General features: G+C 39.7%; 1 long non-coding RNA gene across 1 annotated transcript; it reads right to left on the bottom strand.

Annotated features, from left to right (window-relative positions):
* Positions 1 to 9,068: 9,068 nt before the first annotated feature.
* LOC115153727 (uncharacterized) lies at positions 9,069 to 11,833 on the bottom strand. The gene is made up of 3 exons (XR_003867754.1): positions 11,796 to 11,833; positions 10,367 to 10,509; positions 9,069 to 9,168 (listed from the first exon to the last, which is right to left on the bottom strand). It is a non-coding gene; the product is annotated as an uncharacterized LOC115153727 (long non-coding RNA).
* Between the last annotated feature and the right edge of the window lie 782 nt (positions 11,834 to 12,615).

The raw sequence follows: 12,615 nt of genomic DNA on the forward strand, positions 1-12,615 counted from the left end.
ATGGTGGTCTGCTTAAAACATGTTGGTATTACAGACTCGGACAGGGAGAGGTCGAAAATGTCAGTGAAGACACTTGCTAGTTGGTCAGCACATGCTCGCCGTACAGGTCCTGGTGTTCCGTCTGGCCCTGCAGCCTTGTGAATGTTGACCTGTCTAAAGGTCTTACTCACATCGGCTGTGGAGAGGGTGATCACACAGTCTTCCAGTATAGCTGGTGCTCTCATGCATGTTTCAGTGTTATTTGCCTCGAAGCGAGCATAGAAGTAGTTTAGCTCGTCCGGTAGGCTTGTGTCACTGGGCAGCTCTCGGCTGTGCTTCCCTTTATAGTCTGTAATGGTTTGCAGGCCCTACCACATCCGACGGGCATCAGAGCTACTCGATCTTAGTCATGTTTGCTTGCAGAATTGAGGGAAGTGGGTTATTTGATAATCCAACTTCTCAGCAGGCAGCCTGCTCTGGGGGTTTGTTTTGTATGTATTTTGGGTTTTCTGTTTCTATGTGGGTTTGTTCTAGTTGTCATTTTCTATGTGTTGGTTTTCATGATCGGCCGGGTATGGTTTCCAATCAGAGGCAGGTGTCTTTCGTTGTCTCTGATTGGAAGCCATACTTAGGCAGCCTGTTTTTCCTTTGGGGTTGTGGCTAGTTGTTTTCCGTTCTGGTCGTTTTTGTTATTTTGTAGTGTCTTCATTAAAATTATTGAAAATGAGCACTATCCACGCTGCGTCTTGGTCTCCATTCATCAACCGCTGTGACATACTGTTTTTATTTGTCGGCTTTAGGCATATGTATTTTACATAGTTGATAATGAAGTTATGGGCCTACTGCTGCATTGGCCTATAGGCTATCTCTGAGTTACACTACCGCTCAAAAGTTTGGGGTCACTTAGAAATGTCCTTGTTTTTGTCCATTAAAATAACATCAAATTGATCAGAAATACAGTGTAGACATTGTTAATGTTGTAAATGACTATTGCAGCTGGAAACGGCAGATCTTTTTAAATGGAATATCTACATAGGCGTACAGAGGCCCATAATCAGCAACCATCAATCATTTTATAACATTTTTGACATGTGTTTTTCAGGATGTTTTTGTTGTTATTCTGTCTCTCACTGTTCAAATAAACCTACCATTAAAATTATAGACTGATCATTTCTTTGTCAGTGGGCAAATGTACAAAATCAGCAGGGGATCAAATACTTTTTTCCCTCACTGTATGGGTAAGCGTAACAAAAATGTTTTCAGCATTGAAGGTCCCCAAGAAAACAGTGGCCTCCATCATTCTTAACTGGAAGAAGTTTTGAACCCCCAACACTCTTCCTAGAGCTGGCCACCAAGCCAAACTGAACAATCGGGGGAGAAGGGCCTTGGTCAGGGAGGTGACCAAGAACCCGATGGTCACTCTGACAGAGCTCCAGAGTTCCTCTGTGGAAATGGGAGAACCTTCTAGAAGGACAACCATCTCTACAGCACTCCACCAATCAGGCCTTTATAGTACAGTGGCCAGACGGAAGTCGCTCCTCAGTAAAAGGCACATGACAGCCTGCTTGGGGTTTGACAAAAGGCACCTAAAGGACTCTCAGACCATGAGAAACAAGATTATCTGGTCTGATGAAACCAAGACTGAACTCTTTGGCTTGAATGCCAAGGCTCAAGTCTGTAGGAAACCTGGCACCATCCCTTAGGTGAAGCATGGTGGTGGCAGCATCATCCTGTGGGGATGTATTTCAGCTGCAGGTAATGGGAGACTAGTCAGGATCGAGGGAAAGATGAAAAGAGCAAAGTACAGAGATCCTTGATGAAAACCTGTTTCCAAACGCTCAGGACCTCAGACTGGGGCCAAACTTCACCTTCCAACAGGACAACAACCCTAAACACACATCCAAGACAATGCTGGAGTGGCAGACAAGTCTTTGAATGTCCTTGAGTGGCCCAGCCAGAGCCCAGACTTGAACCCGATCAAACATCTCTGGAGAGACCTGAAAACAGCTCTGCAGCGAAGAATGGGAGAAACTCCCCAAATATAGGTGTGGCATGCTTGTCGCATCATACCCAAGAAGACTCGAGGATGTGATCACTGCCAAAGGTGCTGCAACAAAGTACTGAGTAATGGGTCTGAATACTTATGTAAATGGGATATTTCAGTTTTTAATTTTTAATACATCTGCACATAATTCCCAAAAAATGTTTTTGTTTTTTTATTATGGGTTATTGTATGTAGATTGATGAGGGAAAAAACAATCAAATCAATTTCAGAGTAAGGCTGCAACATAACAAAATGTGGAAAAAGTCTAGGGGTCTGAATACTTTCTGAATGCACTGTAGATCTGTATAAATGGTAGGATAAATTGTAAGCTTCTCCAAACTTGAAACTCATGAGCTGGCTATAGTTTTTATTATTAAAAAAATGTGTGCATGTGCGCGCACACACAGGAGATCCGGTGAAGAAATGGGCCTGCCTATGGAAATCAATTGCTTGTCTAACTGATTCGTTCTGGCGCAGTGGTCTGGATCATGACATTGTGTGGCCCCACTGCTGAAAACCCCACAGGGCTCAAGGGCCAGGAAGGCATAAGGTACTTATCATTCTACTCATACAAATCTCAACATATAACTAATATCTTACAGTTTTTAACAATTGCTTAAACACTAAAAGTGGTAGTTGAGGAACACTCAGTGAAACCATTAACTCTTGTACCTAATCTTCAGACCAAGTCTGCAAAACTGCAAGCACATTATCTGCTTTGCACTCAGTTTGCAATTGTAAAACACACTTTTTGTAAAACACTAAACACAGTTCTCTACATTAGATACATCATTCAAAACTAACAGGTCTTGTGTTTTGTTTGGAAAACACTGCCATTCCAAATGCCACACTCATTAACCGATTACCTACACCCAGTGCTCACGTGTGAAATCACTTACAGCTAATTTCCTCACTTAGAAATCAGAGCTTGAGCACTATAAATAGGCTTCAGGTTGGCTTCTTGGTTTGGACAACAAATGGAGGCCAATTTTGGAGAGAGAGTTAGATGAAGAGGAGTGAGAGTAAGAGGGGGACAAGGAGGAAGAGGACAAAGACGAGGACAAGGACGAGGAAGAAGACGAGGAGTAGGAAAAGGAAGAAGAGATAGGCGAACAATCACAGATGAGATCCGGGCCACTTTGGTTGACCATGTGGTCAACCATGGTTGGAGTTTCAGGGAGGCTGGGCAGAAGGTCCAGCCTAACTTGAGCCGCTACACTGCAGCAAGTATCATCCGCACATTTCGAAATGAGAACAGGTAAGTAAACGTATCCTCTATACCATGCTACTGTAATTACAGCACTGCAGCACTTACAGCACTACAGTAACACTTCATTACATACTGAAAAAATATCTTGCACCCTAACCATTCACATCATGTTTTTTCAGAATTGCTAGACAACCCTTCAATGGAGGAAGAAACCGGCTGTTGAGAGCAGAGCAGGAACAACATATAGTGAATATGGTAATTTCAAACAACTGCATACGTTTACGACAACTGCAACACTACATCATGACTGACAACACAACATTCAGTAACATAAATAGGGTGAGTTTATCCACACTTGGCCGTCTCCTGAAACGCCATCAGATTCGTACGAAGCAGCTCTACAGAGTACCATTTGAGCTAAATTCTGACAGAGTGAAACAACTGCGCTATGAATACATACAAGTAAGCTATACTATCCTGTCATTGGTACTGTATTCCAATGTATTATGCTACATATTGACTGCTCTATGTCTATTCATACTGTCATACAATAATGTTTTGTCTCATCTGTTTCAGAGAGTTATGGAACTAGATGCTGCTGCAGAGCATCATGATTTTGTCTATGTTGATGAGATCGGCTTTAACCTAGCCAAAACAAGACGCAGGGGAAGAAACCTCATAGGACACCGTGCCATCGTCAATGTCCCTGGACAGCGTGGTGGCAACAGCACAATGTGTGCAGCCAGAATGGTGTCCTTCATCATGCAACTCTTGGTCCTTACAATACTGCCCACATTATCACCTTCCTTGACACCCTGCATACTATACTCATTCCCAATGACCAGAGGATTGGGCTAGAACAGTCCAGGTTTGTTGTCATCTGGGACAACGTCAATTTCCACCAGGCTGCTCTGGTCCGCAATTGGTTCATTGACCATCCGCAAGTTTTGATGCTCAACCTGCCACCATATTCTCCATTTCTAAACCCAATAGAAGAGTTATTTTCGCCGTGGCATTGGAAGGTATACCACATTCTCTCTCAAACACGTCATGAGGGTGCAGAGGGAGAAACTGATGATTCGTGGAGAAAAGAACAGTGGGCCAGACCACGTCCAGTGCATGTCCTCCTGAGCCAAAGTCTACTGCCACCCCCATACCAGTCTACTGCTAGCCAACCCCACCCATGCAAAATACTTGATTGGTTGTTACTAGCCATACTCCACCCCTTTTTTATATTCTTCCTGAAATGAGAACTTTTAGGAGTTGTTTCCTCTGTTTGGATGGATGCTGTCCTATGTTTGGATAATGTTGTCATTCACTCAGAATCACTCAGTTGCCATGCCCACTCATTACATTGGGCCCCTAGGGTGTGTGTGTGTGTGTGTGTGTGTGTGTGTGTGTGTGTGTGTGTGTGTGTGTGTGTGTGTGTGTGTGTGTGTGTGTGTGTGTGTGTGTGTGTGAGCGCGTGTGTTTCACATTTGTCATTAATAAAAAAATATATTTCATGTAATTCTTTGAATTACTTTGTAGGTCAATCGTTCTTCACTTTTAATACCTAAAATTGTCAGATATTTTATGTCTTTATACTTACAGTATAGCAGGTAATAAGCAGTCAACAAGAAACAATAACTGATTCAAGATAATTGCATGAGCAAGGTAACAAACCTCATCAGAACAACACTTCTATACATGTATGTTATAATTATAAGATCACTTTTAGAAATTATAGCGGTTGTTAAGAGATTTTATTTCTGGCTAGGGCTGGATTTGAACTTGCGACCTTCGGGTCCACTCTTCCCCTTCTTAAAACACAGGAAAAAACAAATGTTTATTTTTTATTTTTTCAGCTGCTCTCTCACTCTTTTTCTCTCTAATGACAAGGATGTAGATAACAATGGTAACACTTTACCGTAAGTGTGCATTCATTAATATGTAACCAAATAGTAAGTGTATTAGAACATAGTAGTTACATGTAATTACAATGTAATAAGGGTTTAGCTGTATACACTAAAAAGTAAAGGTTCCTGGAGTATCCTTTAGGGGTTCTTCAAATTGAAACTGTGGGGGAACCCCTAAAAGTTCTTCGAAGAACCCCTTATAATGGTTCCTCTAAGAACCTTTTGGGGTTAATTTGTTTAACTCCCTTTCCAATATTTTAATAATTATAACAATATTGACAACATGGATTTAAATAACTCATTGTTTATTTAGTGGCATCACAAATGTGAATTCATATTTACAAAACAATTGATCAAACAAAACATATTACAAAATTGCAACATTTTTGCAGGCATGTCAGACCATAATAAATAATAAATGTACTTTGTATAGTGCTTTTCATTACAATTAATTTGTTTATAAAATAATGTTGTACAACAAAAACAAACGTTAAAAATGAATCATAGGTAGACTAACAATATTGTAGACGTGATGCTAAATGCAGCTCTTTTTGCTTTTGTGTGTGTGTGTCCAACAACCACTTGCCCAACAACCACTTAGTTATGTTAGGAAGTTTGCAAGTTTGCCATCTTTATGACCGGCCCTTGGTAACTTCACCCAACTTCTCTTATCCCCAGAACACAGTAACTTAAGAACATAAGTGTTTTTCTGACATTTTGGGGAAATTTAACTGAGAATAAAAAATACAGCCCTAGCAGAGACCCACGTCCCAAGGGGACGTCCTCGAGGGCGTGGATGTTCTCCCCATCAAAGGCCAGCATGATTTCACTCTCATGGTGAAATGGATTTCCACCGATGTGCAGTAAAGGAGTAGGGAGCGGTGAAATGTGTGTCAACAAAAGAAAGAAAAGATTAATACACATACAATTATCAAAGAACATAACAAATGTTCAGCTGTAGTTTTATATAAGCATGCACACTTATGTTTATGAAGAAACAGATTATTTGTGCATAAGCATACCTTGCCAAGGACATCACGGGTCCTCATTGAAGAAGTAGAGCAAGAGCAGGATCGCTGCTGTGGTCTCGAGTCCTAGTAAAGTAAAGCAATGATCTTCCTACACTTGCTAATTTTATTACAAAATACATATTTTTAATGTGCTATGTATTGGCTACATTAGAGAAAGGGAAGGAATAAGAGAAAATACCCCTGTGTGCCTCTTCTGCATTGTCCTTCAGGGACTGTCAAAATAGCAGGATGATGTCCTAACCCCTGCCTCTGCTATCATTTTGCCACTAGCCTTGCGGAGTCCTTGAATTTTACTTTTGTCTATATCCATTCCACGGACATGATTCATTTCTGAGAAGATCTGAAAAGATAATTTGCACACATTTGTATGCTAAAAGATTTCAGTTTATATTGACTGCAACAGTTTGTAGGTTAAATGTACACTTCAAATGCAACATATCCTAATATTCTTCTTGATCCCAATTGCATTGTGTCCATGTTCTGTAAGAGAAAGTGTGTCAAAGAATAGTCTTACAAGCATTTTAAAATATATTAGGGGTCACTTCGAAATGTCCTTGTTTTTGAAAGAAAAACATTTTCGTGGTCAATTAAAATAACATAATAAATCAGAAATACAGTGTTGACATTGTTAATGTTGTAAATTACTATTGCAGCTGGAAACGGCTGACTTTTAATGGAATATCTACATAGGCATACAGAGGCCCATTATCAGCAACCATCACTCCTATGTTATATTATTATATTGAAAGGTAGCCCACGACCTTGAACACCCTCTGCTTTTTCAGTCTTTTTTTTCCTGAACTGTAGACATACGTCCATATAACATTATGCACTTAAACATTATATACTTATACGTTGTGTTAGCTAATCCAAGTTTAACATTTAAAAGGCAAATTGATCATTAGAAAACCCTTTTGCAATTACAGTTGAAGTCGGAAGTTTACATACACTTAGGTTGGAGTCATTAAACCTAGTTTTTCAACCACTCCACACATTTCTTGTTAACAAACTATAGTTTTGGCAAGTCAGTTAGGACATCTACTTTGTGCATGACACAAGTCATTTTTCCAACAGACAGACAGATTGTTTCACTTATAATTCACTGTACCGCAATTCCAGTTGGTCAAAGTTAAAATACACTAAGTTGACTGTGCCTTTAAAAAGCTTGGAAAATTCCCGAAAATTGTTTCATGGCTTTAGAAACTTCTGATAAGCTAATTGACATAATTTGAGTCAATTGGAGGTGTACCTGTGGATGTATTTCAAGGCCTAACTTCAAACTCAGTGCCTCTTTGCTTGAAAACCTAAAGAAATCGGCCAACACCTCAGAAAAAAAATTGTAGACCTCCACATGTCTGGTTCATCCTTGGGAGCAATTTCCAAACACCTGAAGGTACCACATTCATCTGTACGAACAATAGTATGCAAGTATAAACACCATGGGACCACACAGCCGTCATACCGCTCAGGAAGGAGACACGTTCTGTCTCCTAGAGATGAACGTACTTTGGTGCAAAAAGTGCAAATCAATCCCAGAAGAACAGCAAAGGATCTTGTGAAGATGATGGAGGAAACAGGTACAAAAGTATCTATATCCACAGTAAAACAAGTCCTATATCGACATAATCTGAAAAGGCCACTCAGCAAGGAAGAAGCCACTGCTCCAAAATCACCATAAAAAAGCCAGACTACGGTTTGCAACTGCACATGGTGACAAAGATCGTACTGTTTGGAGAAATGTCTTCTGGTCTGATGAAACAAAAATATAGCTGTTTGGCCATAATGACCATCGTTATGTTTTGAGGAAAAAGGGGGAGGCTTGCAAGCTGAAGAACACCATCCCAACCATGAAGCACAGGGGTGGCAGCATCATGTTGTGGGGGTGCTTTGCTGCAGGAGGGACTGGTGCACTTCACAAAATACATGGCATCATGAGGAGGGAAAATTATGTGGATATATTGAAGCAACATCTCAAGACATCCGCAGGAAGTTAAAGCTTGGTCGCAAATGGGTCTTCCAAATGGACAATCACCCCAAGCATACTTCCAAAGTTGTGGCAAAATAGCCTAAGGACAACAAAGTCAAGGTATTGGAGTGGCCATCACAAAGCCCTGACCTCAATCACATAGAACATTTGTGGATAGAACTGAAAAAGTGTGCACGAGCAAGGAGGCCTACAAACCTGACTCAGTTACACCAGCTCTGTCAGGAGGAATGGGCCAAAATTCACCCAACTTATTGTGGGAAGCTTGTGGAAGTCTACCCGAAATGTTTGACCTAAGTTAAACAATTTAAAGGCAATGCTACCAAATAGTAATTGAGTGTACAGTATGTAAACTTCTGACCCACTGGGAATGTGATGAAAGAAATAAAAGCTGAAATAAATAATTCTCTCTAGTAATGTTCTGACATTTCACAGTCTTAAAATAATGTGGTGATCCTAACTGACCTAAGACAGGGAATTTTTACTAGGGCTAAATGTCAGGAATTGTGAAAAACTGAATTTAAATGTAATTGGCTAAGGTGTATGTAAACTTCCAACTTCAACTGTACGACCTTAGTTGTAAAACATAGTAATTTTTCTGGGAGCGAGAGGGAGCTGGCCGTTTTTTCCCCCTTTTCAATCGTTGGGCCTTTCCGACCTGACATTGGGATTTTCCGTGGGTGTGGGCAATTATTGTTGAATTTCCACTCTATAGTAGTATTGAAAGAACTTTAAATTTAAACTTTTTCTCATTTGTGTTCCATGAATATACATGCCATATGACAGCTTGAGTATGCTAGCTTGCCTTTAAACACACAAAAAGTGTCTAATGTTCGTTGATTTCAAGGAATATATTATTTAAATGTGTGCAGTGTCATGACACACCTCTGGATTTAGCTGTTTCCTTTTTTTACCCTTCTTCTTCTTCTTTTTTTCATATTCACTGTCAGTGGATGACGAGCCGTCTGAGCTTGAAAAATCTGAGCTATTGTCCGACTAACACATCTTGTCAACGTTGTCCCCTGAAACATAAAAGGAGTTAGTCATATGTTACAGAACAAACCTTTTCCAGTTACACATGAAGATAATTATACTGAACCTGACTGTGCAGTTAGACAAGTAATTTTTTCCCCACATGGTTTGTGTTAAGGTAATTAAACAATAGAGCTATCAAGGCATTGACTTGAATCCCTCCATTTCCCTCTCACTGGCACTCACACACATGCTATGGTTTTGTATTGATAAGATTGAATTGATTCCTATACTTAACAGAATCATTGAGTAATTGGATTGTTAACGGTTATTTTTTATTTAAAGGCTCTGGAAAGATAAATGGAGTATCTAGCTTAAACAATGAGCGTGTGCCGATGTAAACGCATATCTCCCATAGAATTCCATTCATTGGTAGTTGGGGTATTTAGGGTAGTGAAAGATAGAAATAAAATAAATGGTATCAAAGTGGGTGTTAAGCAGCCCTTAAAGTACTCAGCATCTGCTTGAATTTGAAATTACAAGAGATCGAATTCAGCAGACTTAACAATGGCCAGTTTGGAATGTTGAGGAAATTGAATTGGAGTCTATGGGAGCTTTGGGGTATTAAAAGGTCTGTAGCATAAAAAGTAAAAGTAGTATGAAGAAGAAAAGTCATAGCTAGAAATAGCATGTAACCCTGGACTGAATACAGTGGTGATAATACTTTAAACGTTTTTTAAAGTAGATAGGGAGCACAAGAAAGTGGACGGAAGAGGAATAATAAAATTAAGAATGCGGAATAACAAGAGTGTTCTTGCTCTCAGCAAGCACGCTTATCATAATACCTCCATTATATTAACTAATTTCCTTTGTGCATGGATGCAGCCAAGCCAATCAGGCAGTAGTCTACACAGGCAGCACATTTCTGCCAAAATGTTATCATGAATGAATGAGTTTGCGTACTTGGGCCCACCCCTTTTGTGATGTGAAATGACACATTCATGACTAGCTGTGCTCATGTCGCATACACATAGTCATTTTTGCCTAATTTGAAGCTTACTTACCAAGGTTCTACCTACTAGCTAGCACTTTGCAGTGTCAACATTACAGATTCGTCACATAAACAATATCAAAAAGCCAGCAGAGTCTGGTACTTTTGTCAGGTCAGATATTTAACATTCTCCCCCAAATAATTGTATTGTTGTTTCTACTGGAAACAAAAATGATGATGAATCAAGCAATACTTACCATCTATGGGAGGTACATAATCATCTACAGCAACCACAGTTGGTTCCCATACATCTTACTTAGGGATCTCGACATCTACCAATTCAGTTATGGCATCAATCTCTGCTGATGAGGCCATCTTCTTACATTGTTTGTAAGACATTCTATGGATGAACAAATAACACATTTTCAGTGTAAACCAAAGTGCTGTTGAAAAAGGTGTCCTCCACTCCAAAAGGAACCCATTATAAATGTGTGGGACATACAAACATGGTTTTCAGAATCACTAAGGGTCTAGTGAGCTCTCATCTAAAATGGTACTAAAATGTACGTTTATCTAATTGCAGGTATTCATTCCCGCTATGGCTATTACAAGTGCAACACTGTATAATACTTCTAAGGTTAATTAAATTAATGCATCAGGAATTATTGTAGGAATACAAATGTAATTACAGATATTATCACATGGGAGCTATTACTATTTGTCTACATTGTATATAATTTTGGTTGTATTACGTTATCACTTCTTAAGTAACTCCAATGTTGGTAACAATTTCTATTGGCTCCCAAGTGGTGCAGTGGTCTAAGACACTGCTTCTCAGTGCAAGAGGCATTACTGCTTCTCAGTGCAAGAGGCATTACTGCAGTACCTGGTTTGAATCCAGGCTGCATCAATCACATCTGACTGTGATTGGGAGTCCCATAGGGTGGTGCACAATTGGCAAAGCGTCTTCCAGTGTAGGCTGTCATTGTAAATAAGAATTTGTTCTTAACTGACTTGCCTAGTTAAATAAAGGTCACATAATGAGCTGGCTAGAGCCCTTGCATACAACTAGCTAGCAAGCTAAAGCAGCCAGCTTGTCTAGCTAACAGTAACTACCAGCAAATGGTTTGGCTAAGCTATTAATATTAATCTTAGCTAGCTTATTAACTGAGGTTGTTAGGCTAGTGACTTTACATTTGTTTATGAAGAACATCTAAATTAGATCCGGACTATTTGAGTGGGCTTCTATTCGGCTACACATGAAAAAGCTATAGCCAGGCTCCTAGCTAATACTATTATATTGTATTTAGCTAGCTACCTACTGTAGTTTACTGTAACCAATGTAAACTGGCTTGCCTAACAACTGTCAGCAAACTGGCTTATCTTGCTATGGCAACGATTAACATGCCTTTTTCGTCTGTTACATTGTTAGCTAGATAATATAATTTGCAAAATACAACTAGCTAGCTACTGTTTGTGTAAACCAGCTAAATTCCAGCTGTGTCACTTAGTCCTTAGCTAACGTTAGCTAGCTAGCTATGTTGCTAAAGACAGACTGGGACCGAGAACGAGATGGTCCCACAAAAGGCTCCTCATTTGCACTGAGTTGTCACATGAAATCCACCGATTATCAAGACAAATTCAATTCAAAATCGTAACTACAATAATATCTTACTATTTACTTACCATGATTGGCCTTGGTCAGCGTTGACTGTCACTGCGTTTTGTCCTCGATGACGTTAAACAACATGTGAACAAGTGAACGTCTCTTTTTTTGGTCCAATTTCCAGCTGGATACAAATTTTTACTCTTAAAGTGCGCACCCAAATCCAATACTGTTTTTACCTGACCCAAGGATTTTTAATTGAACATAGCTCGTGTGCTAAGTCATATATTTTAGCCAAAAAAACAGCTTAAAAGGTCAAATTAAGGTTGTCAAATACCTCCAGAAGAAAGGCCTGCTCAAGGTGTCCTATCAGAAAATTTACTGGCATGTGTGCAAAGATGGATACATATGGTAAGTTAATATTACAACCAGTGACGATTTTAGCATGTAAAGCTTGGTGGGATAAACCAAAAAAAGAGGGATGAATGCCGGAAAAGCAACAACACTAAACAATAGATTCGTTTCACTATAATGGTGACAAACGTTGCCCACAAACTGTTAGGGCCTACACAAAGTAGTCCCAACAGTACAGCGACAGAATTCAGAACATGGGCCGTTCTTACAGTGTTCTCCCTGTAAACCAAGTCTGAACCTTAGGATAAATAAAGGGGCATATCAGCAGACAATGAAAGCTCTTACAATATTTGATGATGACATTTCTCTAAAACAGGTTATAGGCTACATGTGCACCACCAAGTCAGAACAGTAGGCAAAGTTAAGAGGAGAAAATAGACCAAATTATTAGGGTGGGGCACATGGGCTATTAACAGCTTACTACACAACATACACTCAGTATTACTTTCTTAGCTACAGTATACATATCTCCTTGGCATATTACAT

Source organism: Salmo trutta, chromosome 19, assembly GCF_901001165.1.
Source record: "Salmo trutta chromosome 19, fSalTru1.1, whole genome shotgun sequence".
NCBI lineage: Eukaryota > Metazoa > Chordata > Actinopteri > Salmoniformes > Salmonidae > Salmo > Salmo trutta.